Raw genomic sequence first — 15,058 nt, 5'->3', positions numbered from 1 at the left:
TTGTTGATGCACGTGCGTCTACTGCGCACACAATTCACAAACACAAAAAAATATATATATTTTTTTTTGTTTGGAGTGCCCTTTGGGGATTACAGCACCCTATAGCAGTCAATCAAGCCAGCCCTTTATTTATGGGACACAGGCGCACGCTTGGCACTACTTTGTTGATGAACGTGCGGCTACTGCGCACACAATTCACAAACACAAAAACATTTATTTTTTTATTTTGTTTGGAGTGCCCTTTGGGGGTTACAGCACCCTTTAGCGGTCAATCCAGCCGGCCCTTTATTTATGGGACACAGGCGCACGCTTGGCTTTACTTTGTTGAAGCACGTGCGGCTACTGCGCACACAATTCACAAACACAAAAAAATATATATTTTTATTTTGTTTGGTGTGCCCTTTGGGGGTTACAGCACCCTTTAGCAGTCAATCCAGCCGGCCCTTTATTTATGGGACACAGGCACACGCTTGGCACTACTTTGTTGATGCACGTGCGGATACTGCACACACAATTCACAAACACAAAAAAAGATATTTTTTTATTTTGTTTGGAGTGCCCTTTGGGGGTTACAGCACCCTTTAGCAGTCAAGCCAGCTGGCCCTTTATTTATGGGACACAGGCACACGCTTGGCACTACTTTGTTGATGCACGTGCGGCTACTGCGCACACAATTCACAAACACAAAAAAATATTTTTTTTTATTTTGTTTGGAGTGCCCTTTGAGGGTTACAGCACCCTTTAGTGGTCAATCCAGCTGGCCCTTTATTTATGGGATACAGGCGCACGGTTGCCACAACTTTGTTGACGAACGTGCTGCTACTGCGCACACAATTCACTAACACAAAAAAATATTTTTTTTTATTTTGTTTGGAGTGCCCTTTGGGGGTTACAGCACCCTTTAGCGGTCAATCCAGCCAGCCCTTTATTTATGGGCACAGGCGCACGCTTGGCACTACTTTGTTGATGCACGTGCGTCTACTGCGCACACAATTCACAAACACAAAAAAAGATATATATTTTTTTTTGTTTGGAGTGCCCTTTGGGGATTACAGCACCCTATAGCGGTCAATCAAGCCAGCCCTTTATTTATGGGACACAGGCGCACGCTTGGCACTACTTTGTTGATTCACGTGCGGCTACTGCGCACACAATTCACAAACACAAAAAAATATATTTTTTTATTTTGTTTGGAGTGCCCTTTGGGGGTTACAGCACCCTTTAGCGGTCAAGCCAGCTGGCCCATTATTTATGGGACACAGGCGCACGCTTGGCACTACTTTGTTGATGCACATGCAGCTACTGCGCACACAATTCACAAACACAAAAAAATATTTTTTTTTATTTTGTTTGGAGTGCCCTTTGGGGGTTACAGCACCCTTTAGTGGTCAATCCAGCTGGCCCTTTATTTATGGGACACAGGTGCACGCTTGACACTACTTTGTTGATGCACGTGCAGCTACTGCGCACACAATTCACAAACACAAAAAAATATATATTTTTATTTTGTTTGGAGTGCCCTTTGGTGGTTACAGCATCCTTTAATGGTCAATCCAGCTGGCCCTTTATTTATGGGACACAGGCGCATGCTTGGCACTACCTTGTTGATGCACGTACGGCTACTGCGCACACAATTCACAAACACAAAAAAATATTTTTTTTTATTTTGTTTGGAGAGCCCTTTGGGGGTTACAGCACCCTTTAGCGGTCAATCCAGCCGGCCCTTTATTTATGGGACACAGGAGCATGATTGGCACTTCTTTGTTGATGCACGTACGGCTACTGCGCACACAATTCACAAACACAAAAAAAGATATATATTTTTTTTGTTTGGAGTGCCCTTTGGGGGTTACAGCACACTTTAGCGGTCAATGCAGCCAGCGCTTTATTTATGGGACAGAGGCGCATGCTTGGCACTACTTTGTTAATGAACGTGCGGCTACTGCGCACACAATTCACAAACACAAAAAAATATATTTTTTTATTTTGTTTGGAGTGCCCTTTGGGGGATACAGCACCCTTTAGCGGTCAATCCAGCAGGCCCTTTATTTATGGGACACAGGAGCACGCTTGGCACTACTTTGTTGATGCACGTGCGGCTACTGCGCACACAATTCACAAACACAAAAAAAGATATATATTTTTTTTTGTTTGGAGTGCCCTTTGGGGGTTACAGCACCCTATAGCGGTCAATCCAGCTGGCCCTTTATTTATGGGACACAGGTGCATGTTTGGCACTACTTTGTTGATGCACATGCGGCTACTGCGCACACAATTCACAAACACAAAAAAAATATTTTTTTTTATTTTGTTTGGAGTGCCCTTTGGGCGTTACAGCACCCTTTACCGGTCTAGTCAGCCGGGCCTTTATTTATGGGACACAGGCGCACGCTTGGCACTACTTTGTTGATGCACGTGCAGCGACTGCGCTCACAATTCACAAACACAAAAAAAAAAATTTTTTATTTTGTTTGGAGTGCCCTTTGAGGGTTACAGCACCCTTTAGCGGTCAATCCAGCCGGCCCTTTATTTATGGGATACAGGCGCACGGTTGCCACAACTTTGTTGACGAACGTGCGGCTACTGCGCACACAATTCACTAACACAAAAAAATATATTTTTTTATTTTGTTTGGAGTGCCCTTTGGGGGTTACAGCACCCTTTAGAGGTCAATCCAGCCGGCCCTTTATTTATGGGACACAGGCGCACGCTTGGCACTACTTTGTTGATGCACGTGCGGCTACTGCGCACACAATTCACAAACACAAAAAAAGATATTGTTTTATTTTGTTTGGAGTGCCCTTTGCTGGTTACAGCACCCTTTAGCGGTCAATCCAGCCGGCCCTTTATTTATGGGACACAGGCGCACGCTTGGCACTACTTTGTTGATGCACATGCGGCTACTGCGCACACAATTCACAAACACAAAAAAATATATTTTTTATTTTGTTTGGAGTGCCCTTTGGGGGTTACAGCACCCTTTAGCGGTCAATCCAGCCGGCCCTTTATTTATGGGACACAGGAGCATGCCTGGCACTACTTTGTTGATGCACGTGCGTCTACTGCGCACACAATTCACAAACACAATAAAATATATATATTTTTTTTTGTTTGGAGTGCCCTTTGGGGATTACAGCACCCTATAGCAGTCAATCAAGCCAGCCCGTTATTTATGGGACACAGGCGCACGCTTGGCACTACTTTGTTGATGAACGTGCGGCTACTGCGCACACAATTCACAAACACAAAAACATTTATTTTTTTATTTTGTTTGGAGTGCCCTTTGGGGGTTACAGCACCCTTTAGCGGTCAATCCAGCCGGCCCTTTATTTATGGGACACAGGCGCACGCTTGGCTTTACTTTGTTGAAGCACGTGCGGCTACTGCGCACACAATTCACAAACACAAAAAAATATATATTTTTATTTTGTTTGGTGTGCCCTTTGGGGGTTACAGCACCCTTTAGCGGTCAATCCAGCCGGCCCTTTATTTATGGGACACAGGCACACGCTTGGCACTACTTTGTTGATGCACGTGCGGATACTGCACACACAATTCACAAACACAAAAAAAGATATTTTTTTATTTTGTTTGGAGTGCCCTTTGGGGGTTACAGCACCCTTTAGCAGTCAAGCCAGCTGGCCCTTTATTTATGGGACACAGGCACACGCTTGGCACTACTTTGTTGATGCACGTGCGGCTACTGCGCACACAATTCACAAACACAAAAAAATATTTTTTTTTATTTTGTTTGGAGTGCCCTTTGAGGGTTACAGCACCCTTTAGTGGTCAATCCAGCTGGCCCTTTATTTATGGGATACAGGCGCACGGTTGCCACAACTTTGTTGACGAACGTGCTGCTACTGCGCACACAATTCACTAACACAAAAAAATATTTATTTTTATTTTGTTTGGAGTGCCCTTTGGGGGTTACAGCACCCTTTAGCGGTCAATCCAGCCAGCCCTTTATTTATGGGACACAGGCGCACGCTTGGCACTACTTTGTTGATGCACGTGCGTCTACTGCGCACACAATTCACAAACACAAAAAAAGATATATATTTTTTTTTGTTTGGAGTGCCCTTTGGGGATTACAGCACCCTATAGCGGTCAATCAAGCCAGCCCTTTATTTATGGGACACAGGCGCACGCTTGGCACTACTTTGTTGATGCACGTGCGGCTACTGCGCACACAATTCACAAACACAAAAAAATATATTTTTTTATTTTGTTTGGAGTGCCCTTTGGGGGTTACAGCACCCTTTAGCGGTCAAGCCAGCTGGCCCATTATTTATGGGACACAGGCGCACGCTTGGCACTACTTTGTTGATGCACATGCAGCTACTGCGCACACAATTCACAAACACAAAAAAATATTTTTTTTTATTTTGTTTGGAGTGCCCTTTGGGGGTTACAGCACCCTTTAGTGGTCAATCCAGCTGGCCCTTTATTTATGGGACACAGGCGCACGCTTGAAACTACTTTGTTGATGCACGTGCAGCTACTGCGCACACAATTCACAAACACAAAAAAATATATATTTTTATTTTGTTTGGAGTGCCCTTTGGTGGTTACAGCATCCTTTAATGGTCAATCCAGCTGGCCCTTTATTTATGGGACACAGGCGCATGCTTGGCACTACCTTGTTGATGCACGTACGGCTACTGCGCACACAATTCACAAACACAAAAAAATATTTTTTTTTATTTTGTTTGGAGAGCCCTTTGGGGGTTACAGCACCCTTTAGCGGTCAATCCAGCCGGCCCTTTATTTATGGGACACAGGAGCATGATTGGCACTTCTTTGTTGATGCACGTACGGCTACTGCGCACACAATTCACAAACACAAAAAAAGATATATATTTTTTTTGTTTGGAGTGCCCTTTGGGGGTTACAGCACACTTTAGCGGTCAATGCAGCCAGCGCTTTATTTATGGGACAGAGGCGCATGCTTGGCACTACTTTGTTAATGAACGTGCGGCTACTGCGCACACAATTCACAAACACAAAAAAATATATTTTTTTATTTTGTTTGGAGTGCCCTTTGGGGGTTACAGCACCCTTTAGCGGTCAATCCAGCAGGCCCTTTATTTATGGGACACAGGAGCACGCTTGGCACTACTTTGTTGATGCACGTGCGGCTACTGCGCACACAATTCACAAACACAAAAAAAGATATATATTTTTTTTTGTTTGGAGTGCCCTTTGGGGGTTACAGCACCCTATAGCGGTCAATCCAGCTGGCCCTTTATTTATGGGACACAGGTGCATGTTTGGCACTACTTTGTTGATGCACATGCGGCTACTGCGCACACAATTCACAAACACAAAAAAATATTTTTTTTATGTTGTTTGGAGTGCCCTTTGGGGGTTACAGCACCCTTTAGCGGTCAATCCAGCCAGCCCTTTATTTATGGGACACAGGCGCATGCTTGGCACTACTTTGTTGATGAACGTGCGGCTACTGCGCACACAATTCACAAACACAAATTTTTTTTATTTTTTTTGTTTGGAGTGCCCTTTGGGGATTACAGCACCCTTTAGCGGTCAATCCAGCCGGCGCTTTATTTATGGGACACAGGCGCACGCTTGGCACTACTTTGTTGATGCACGTGCGGCAACTGCGCACACAATTCACAAACGCCCAAAAAAATATATTTTTATTTTGTTTGGAGTGCCCTTTGGGGGTTACAGCACCCTTTAGCGATCAATCCAGAAGGCCCTTTATTTATGGGATACAGGCGCACGGTTGCCACAACTTTGTTGACGAACGTGCGGCTACTGCGCACACAATTCACTAACACAAAAAAATATATTTTTTTATTTTGTTTGGAGTGCCCTTTGGGGGTTACAGCACCCATTAGCGGTCAATCCAGCTGGCCCTTTATTTATGGGACACAGGCGCACGCTTGGCACTACTTTGTTGATGCACGTGCGGCTACTGCGCACACAATTCACAAACACAAAAAAGATATTTTTTTATTTTATTTGGAGTGCCCTTTGGGGGTTACAGCACCCTTTAGCGGTCAATCCAGCCGGCCCTTTATTTATGGGACACATGCGCATGCTTGGCACTACTTTGTTGATGCACGTGCGGCTACTGCGCACACAATTCACAAACACAAAAAAATATATTTTTTTAGTTTGTTTGGAGTGCCCTTTGGGGGTTACAGCACCCTTTAGTGGTCAATCCAGCCGGCCCTTTATTTATGGGACACAGGCGCACGCTTGGCACTACTTTGTTGATGCACATGCGGCTACTGCGCACACAATTCACAAACACAAAAAAATATATTTTTTATTTTGTTTGGAGTGCCCTTTGGGGGTTACAGCACCCTTTAGCGGTCAATCCAGCCGGCCCTTTATTTATGGGACACAGGAGCATGCTTGGCACTACTTTGTTGATGCACGTGCGTCTACTGCTCACACAATTCACAAACACAAAAAAAGATATATATTTTTTTTGTTTGGAGTGCCCTTTGGGGATTACAGCACCCTGTAGCGGTTAATCAAGCCAGCCCTTTATTTATGGGACACAGGCGCACGCTTGGCACTACTTTGTTGATGAACGTGCGGCTACTGCGCACACAATTCACAAACACAAAAAATTTTTTTTTTTTATTTTGTTTGGAGTGCCCTTTGGGGGTTACAGCACCCTTTAGCGGTCAATCCAGCCGGCCCTTTATTTATGGGACACAGGCGCACGCTTGGCTTTACTTTGTTGAAGCACGTACGGCTACTGCGTACACAATTCACAAACTCAAAAAAATATATATTTTTATTTTGTTTGGTGTGCCCTTTGGGGGTTACAGCACCCTTTAGCGGTCAATCCAGCCGGCCCTTTATTTATGGGACACAGGCACACGCTTGGCACTACTTTGTTGATGCACGTGCGGCTACTGCGCACACAATTCACAAACACAAAAAAAGATATTTTTTTATTTTGTTTGGAGTGCCCTTTGGGGGTTACAGCACCATTTAGCGGTCAAGCCAGCTGGCCCTTTATTTATGGGACACAGGCGCACGCTTGGCACTACTTTGTTGATGCACATGCAGCTACTGCGCACACAATTCACAAACACAAAAAAATATTTTTTTTTATTTTGTTTGGAGTGCCCTTTGGGGGTTACAGCACCCTTTAGTGGTCAATCCAGCTGGCCCTTTATTTATGGGACACAGGCGCACGCATGACACTACTTTGTTGATGCACGTGCGGCTACTGCGCACACAATTCACAAACACAAAAAAATATATTTTTTTATTTTGTTTGGAGTCCCCTTTGGGGGTTACAGCACCCTTTAGCGGTCAATCCAGCTGGCCCTTTATTTATGGGACACAGGCGCATGCTTGGCACTACTTTGTTGATGCACGTACGGCTACTGCGCACACAATTCACAAACACAAAAAAATATTTTTTTTTATTTTGTTTGGAGTGCCCTTTGGGGGTTATAGCACCCTTTAGCGGTCAATCCAGCCGGCCCTTTATTTATGGGACACAGGAGCATGCTTGGCACTACTTTGTTGATGCACTTGCGGCTACTGCGCACACAATTCACAAACACAAAAAAAGATATATATTTTTTTTGTTTGGAGAGCCCTTTGGGGGTTACAGCACCCTTTAGCAGTCAATCCAGCCAGCGCTTTATTTATGGGACAGAGCCGCATGCTTGGCACTACTTTGTTGATGAACGTGCGGCTACTGCGCACACAATTCACAAACACAAAAAAAATTATTTTTTTATTTTGTTTGGAGTGCCCTTTGGGGGTTACAGCACCCTTTAGCGGTCAATCCAGCCGGCCCTTTATTTATGGGACACAGGCGCACGCTTTGCACTACTTTGTTGATGCACGTGCGGCTGCTGCGCACACAATTCACAAACACAAAAAAAGATATATATTTTTTTTTGTTTGGAGTGCCCTTTGGGGGTTACAGCACCCTATAGCGGTCAATCGAGCCGGCCCTTTATTTATGGGACACAGGTGCATGTTTGGCACTACTTTGTTGATGCACGTGCGGCTACTGCGCACACAATTCACAAACACACAAAAAAAATTTTTTTATGTTGTTTGGAGTGCCCTTTGGGGGTTACAGCACCCTTTAGCGGTCAATCCAGCCAGCCCTTTATTTATGGGACACAGGCGCACGCTTGGCACTACTTTGTTGATGAACGTGCGGCTACTGCGCACACAATTCACAAACAGAAATTTTTTTTTTTTTTGTTTGGAGTGCCCTTTGAGGGTTACAGCACCCTTTAGCGGTCAATCCAGCTGGCCCTTTGTTTATGGGACACAGGCGCACGCTTGGCACTACTTTGTTGATGCACGTGCGGCAACTGCGCACACAATTCACAAACGCCCAAAAATATATATTTTTATTTTGTTTGGAGTGCCCTTTGGGGGTTACAGCACCCTTTAGCGATCAATCCAGCCGGCCCTTTATTTATGGGACACAGGCGCACGCTTGGCACTACTTTGTTGATGCACGTGTGGTTACTGCGCACACAATTCACAAACACAAAAAAATATATTTTTTTTATTTTGTTTGGAGTGCCATTTGGGGGTTACAGCACCCTTTAGCGTTCAAGCCAGCTGGCCCTTTATTTATGGGACACAGGCGCACGCTTGGCACTACTTTGTTGATGCACATGCGGCTACTGCGCACACAATACACAAACACAAAAAAATATTTTTTTTTATTTTGTTTGGAGTGCCCTTTGGGGGTTACAGCACCCATTAGTGGTCAATCCAGCTGGCCCTTTATTTATGGGACACAGGCGCACGCTTGACACTACTTTGTTGATGCAAGTGCGGCTACTGCGCACACAATTCACAAACACAAAAAAATATATTTTTTTATTTTGTTTGGAGTGCCCTTTGGGGGTTACAGCACTCTTTAGCAGTCAATCCAGCTGGCCATTTATTTATGGGACACAGGCGCATGCTTGGCACTACTTTGTTGATGCACGTGCGGCTACTGCGCACACAATTCACAAACACAAAACAATATTTTTTTTTATTTTGTTTGGAGTGCCCTTTGGGGGTTACAGCACCCTTTAGCGGTCAATCCAGCCGGCCCTTTATTTATGGGACACAGGCGAACGCTTGGCACTACTTTGTTGATGCACATGCGGCTACTGCGCACACTATTCACAAATACAAAAAAATATATTTTTTATTTTGTTTGGAGTGCCCTTTGGGGGTTACAGCACCCTTTAGCGGTCAAGCCAGCCGGCCCTTTATTTATGGGACACAGGAGCACGCTTGGCACTACTTTGTTGATGCACGTGCGGCTACTGCGCACACAATTCACAAACACATAAAAAGATATATTTTTTTTTGTTTGGAGTGCCCTTTGGGGGTTACAGCACCCTCTAGCGGTCAATCCAGCAGGCCCTTTATTTATGGGACACAGGCGCACGCTTGGCACTACTTTGTTGATGCACGTGCGGCTACTGCGCACACAATTCACAAACACAAAAAAAGATATTTTTTTATTTTGTTTGGAGTGCCCTTTGGGGGTTACAGCACCCTTTAGCGGTCAACCCAGCCGGCCCTTTATTTATGGGACACAGGCGCTTGCTTGGCACTACTTTGTTGATGCACGTGCGGCTATTGCGCACACAATTCACAAACACAAAAAAATATATTTTTTTATTTTGTTTGGAGTGCCCTTTGGGGGTTACAGCACCCTTTAGCGGTCAATCCAGCCGGCCCTTTATTTATGGGACACAGGCGCACGCTTGGCACTACTTTGTTGATGAACGTGCGGCTACTGCGCACACAATTCACAAACACAAAACAAAAAAATATTTTTTTTTATTTTGTTTGGAGTGCCCTTTGAGGGTTACAGCACCCTTTAGCGGTCAACCCAGCCGGCCCTTTATTTATGGGATACAGGCGCACGGTTGCCACAACTTTTTTGACGAACGTGCGGCTACTGCGCACACAATTCACTAACACAAAAAAATATATTTTTTTATTTTGTTTGGAGTGCCCTTTGGGGGTTACAGCACCCTTTAGCGGTCAATCCAGCCGGCCCTTTATTTATGGGACACAGGCGCACGCTTGGCACTACTTTGTTGATGCACGTGCGGCTACTGCGCCCACAATTCACAAACACAAAAAAAGATATTTTTTTATTTTGTTTGGAGTGCCCTTTGGGGGTTCCAGCACCCTTTAGCGGTCAATCCAGCCGGCCCTTTATTTATGGGACACAGGAGCATGCTTGGCACTACTTTGTTGATGCACGTGCGTCTACTGCGCACACAATTCACAAACACAAAAAAAGATATATATTTGTTTTTGTTTGGAGTGCCCTTTGGGGATTACAGCACCCTGTAGCGGTTAATCAAGCCAGCCCTTTATTTATGGGACACAGGCGCACGCTTGGCACTACTTTGTTGATGAACGTGCGGCTACTGCGCACACAATTCACAAACACAAAAAAATTTATTTTTTTATTTTGTTTGGAGTGCCCTTTGGGGGTTACAGCACCCTTTAGCGGTCAATCCAGCCGGCCCTTTATTTATGGGACACAGGCGCACGCTTGGCTTTACTTTGTTGAAGCACGTGCGGCTACTGCGCACACAATTCACAAACTCAAAAAAATATATATTTTTATTTTGTTTGGTGTGCCCTTTGGGGGTTACAGCACCCTTTAGCGGTCAATCCAGCCGGCCCTTTATTTATGGGACACAGGCACACGCTTGGCACTACTTTGTTGATGCACGTGCGGCTACTGCGCACACAATTCACAAACACAAAAAAAGATATTTTTTTATTTTGTTTGGAGTGCCCTTTGGGGGTTACAGCACCATTTAGCAGTCAAGCCAGCTGGCCCTTTATTTATGGGACACAGGAGCATGCTTGGCACTACTTTGTTGATGCACGTGCGGCTACTGCGCACACAATTCACAAACACAAAAAAAGATATATATTTTTTTTGTTTGGAGAGCCCTTTAGGGGTTACAGCACCCTTTAGCGGTCAATCCAGCCAGCGCTTTATTTATGGGACAGAGCCGCATGCTTGGCACTACTTTGTTGATGAACGTGCGGCTACTACGCACACAATTCACAAACACAAAAAAAATTATTTTTTTATTTTGTTTGGAGTGCCCTTTGGGGGTTACAGCACCCTTTAGCGGTCAATCCAGCCGGCCCTTTATTTATGGGACACAGGCGCACGCTTTGCACTACTTTGTTGATGCACGTGCGGCTGCTGCGCACACAATTCACAAATACAAAAAAAGATATATATTTTTTTTTGTTTGGAGTGCCCTTTGGGGGTTACAGCACCCTATAGCGGTCAATCCAGCTGGCCCATTATTAATGGGACACAGGTGCATGTTTGGCACTACTTTGTTGATGCACGTGCGGCTACTGCGCACACAATTCACAAACACAAAAAAATATTTTTTTTTATGTTGTTTGGAGTGCCCTTTGGGGGTTACAGCACCCTTTAGCGGTCAATCCAGCCAGCCCTTTATTTATGGGACATAGGCGCACGCTTGGCACTACTTTGTTGATGAACGTGCGGCTACTGCGCACACAATTCACAAACAGAATTTTTTTTTTTTGTTTGTTTGGAGTGCCCTTTGAGGGTTACAGCACCCTTTAGCGGTCAATCCAGCTGGCCCTTTGTTTATGGGACACAGGCGCACGCTTGGCACTACTTTGTTGATGCACGTGCGGCAACTGCGCACACAATTCACAAACGCCAAAAAATATATATTTTTATTTTGTTTGGAGTGCCCTTTGGGGGTTACAGCACCCTTTAGCGATCAAACCAGCCGGCCCTTTATTTATGGGACACAGGCGCACGCTTGGCACTACTTTGTTGATGCACGTGTGGTTACTGCGCACACAATTCACAAACACAAAAAAATATATTTTTTTTATTTTGTTTGGAGTGCCATTTGGGGGTTACAGCACCCTTTAGCGTTCAAGCCAGCTGGCCCTTTATTTATGGGACACAGGCGCACGCTTGGCACTACTTTGTTGATGCACATGCGGCTACTGCGCACACAATACACAAACACAAAAAAATATTTTTTTTTATTTTGTTTGGAGTGCCCTTTGGGGGTTACAGCACCCATTAGCGGTCAATCCAGCTGGCCTTTATTTATGGGACACAGGCGCACGCTTAACACTACTTTGTTGATGCAAGTGCGGCTACTGCGCACACAATTCACAAACACAAAAAAATATATTTTTTTATTTTGTTTGGAGTGCCCTTTGGGGGTTACAGCACCCTTTAGCGGTCAATCCAGCCGGCCCTTTATTTATGGGACACAGGCGAACGCTTGGCACTACTTTGTTGATGCACATGCGGCTACTGCGCACACTATTCACAAATACAAAAAAATATATTTTTTATTTTGTTTGGAGTGCCCTTTGGGGGTTACAGCACCCTTTAGCAGTCAAGCCAGCCGGCCCTTTATTTATGGGACACAGGAGCACGCTTGGCACTACTTTGTTGATGCACGTGCGGCTACTGCGCACACAATTCACAAACACATAAAAAGATATATATTTTTTTTGTTTGGAGTGCCCTTTGGGGGTTACAGCACCCTCTAGCGGTCAATCCAGCAGGCCCTTTATTTATGGGACACAGGCGCACGCTTGGCACTACTTTGTTGATGCACGTGCGGCTACTGCGCACACAATTCACAAACACAAAAAAAGATATTTTTTTATTTTGATTGGAGTGCCCTTTGGGGGTTACAGCACCCTTTAGCGGTCAATCCAGCCGGCCCTTTATTTATGGGACACAGGCGCTTGCTTGGCACTACTTTGTTGATGCACGTGCGGCTATTGCGCACACAATTCACAAACACAAAAAAATATATTTTTTTATTTTGTTTGGAGTGCCCTTTGGGGGTTACAGCACCCTTTAGCGGTCAATCCAGCCGGCCCTTTATTTATGGGACACAGGCGCACGCTTGGCACTACTTTGTTGATGAACGTGCGGCTACTGCGCACACAATTCACAAACACAAAATAATATTTTTTTTAATTTTGTTTGGAGTGCCCTTTGAGGGTTACAGCACCCTTTAGCGGTCAACCCAGCCGGCCCTTTATTTATGGGATACAGGCGCACGGTTGCCACAACTTTGTTGACGAACGTGCGGCTACTGCGCACACAATTCACTAACACAAAAAAATATATTTTTTTATTTTGTTTGGAGTGCCCTTTGGGGGTTACAGCACCCTTTAGCGGTCAATCCAGCTGGCCCTTTATTTATGGGACACAGGCGCACGCTTGGCACTACTTTGTTGATGCACGTGCGGCTACTGCGCCCACAATTCACAAACACAAAAAAAGATATTTTTTTATTTTGTTTGGAGTGCCCTTTGGGGGTTACAGCACCCTTTAGCGGTCAATCCAGCCGGCCCTTTATTTATGGGACACAGGAGCATGCTTGGCACTACTTTGTTGATGCACGTGCGTCTACTGCGCACACAATTCACAAACACAAAAAAAGATATATATTTTTTTTTGTTTGGAGTGCCCTTTGGGGATTACAGCACCCTGTAGTGGTTAATCAAGCCAGCCCTTTATTTATGGGACACAGGCGCACGCTTGGCACTACTTTGTTGATGAACGTGCGGCTACTGCGCACACAATTCACAAACACAAAAAAATTAATTTTTTTATTTTGTTTGGAGTGCCCTTTGGGGGTTACAGCACCCTTTAGCGGTCAATCCAGCCGGCCCTTTATTTATGGGACACAGGCACATGCTTGGCTTTACTTTGTTGAAGCACGTGCGGCTACTGCGCACACAATTCACAAACTCAAAAAAATATATATTTTTATTTTGTTTGGTGTGCCCTTTGGGGGTTACAGCACCCTTTAGCGGTCAATCCAGCCGGCCCTTTATTTATGGGACACAGGCACACGCTTGGCACTACTTTGTTGATGCACGTGCGGCTACTGCGCACACAATTCACAAACACACAAAAAGATATTTTTTTATTTTGTTTGGAGTGCCCTTTGGGGGTTACAGCACCATTTAGCGGTCAAGCCAGCTGGCCCTTTATTTATGGGACACAGGCGCACGCTTGGCACTACTTTGTTGATGCACATGCAGCTACTGCGCACACAATTCACAAACACAAAAAAATATTTTTTTTTATTTTGTTTGGAGTGCCCTTTGGGGGTTACAGCACCCTTTAGTGGTCAATCCAGCTGGCCCTTTATTTATGGGACACAGGCGCACGCATGACACTACTTTGTTGATGCACGTGCGGCTACTGCGCACACAATTCACAAACACAAAAAAATATATTTTTTTATTTTGTTTGGAGTCCCCTTTGGGGGTTACAGCACCCTTTAGCGGTCAATCCAGCTGGCCCTTTATTTATGGGACACAGGCGCACGCTTGACACTACTTTGTTGATGCACGTGCGGCTACTGCGCACACAATTCACAAACACAAAAAAATATATTTTTTTATTTTGTTTGGAGTGCCCTTTGGGGGTTACAGCACCCTTTAGCGGTCAATCCAGCTGGCCCTTTATTTATGGGACACAGGCGCATGCTTGGCACTACTTTGTTGATGCACGTGCGGCTACTGCGCACACAATTCACAAACACAAAAAAAAAAATTTTTTATTTTGTTTGGAGTGCCATTTGGGGGTTACAGCACCCTTTAGCGGTCAATCCAGCCGGCCCTTTATTTATGGGACACAGGCGAACGCTTGGCACTACTTTGTTGATGCACATGCGGCTACTGCGCACACTATTCACAAATACAAAAAAATATATTTTTTATTTTGTTTGGAGTGCCCTTTGGGGGTTACAGCACCCTTTAGTGGTCAAGCCAGCTGGCCCTTTATTTATGGGACACAGGAGCACGCTTGGCACTACTTTGTTGATGCACGTGCGGCTACTGCGCACACAATTCACTAACACAAAAAAATATATTGTTTTATTTTGTTTGGAGTGCCCTTTGGGGGTTACAGCACCCTTTAGCGGTCAATCCAGCCGGCCCTTTATTTATGGGACACAGGCGCACGCTTGGCACTACTTTGTTGATGCACGTGCGGCTACTGCGC

This window comes from Taudactylus pleione, unplaced genomic scaffold (assembly GCF_031769625.1).
Source record: "Taudactylus pleione unplaced genomic scaffold, aTauple2 ptg001339l, whole genome shotgun sequence".
Lineage (NCBI taxonomy): Eukaryota > Metazoa > Chordata > Amphibia > Anura > Myobatrachidae > Taudactylus > Taudactylus pleione.
The sequence above is the reverse complement of the archived record's forward strand: the minus strand, read 5'-3'. Positions refer to the sequence as shown.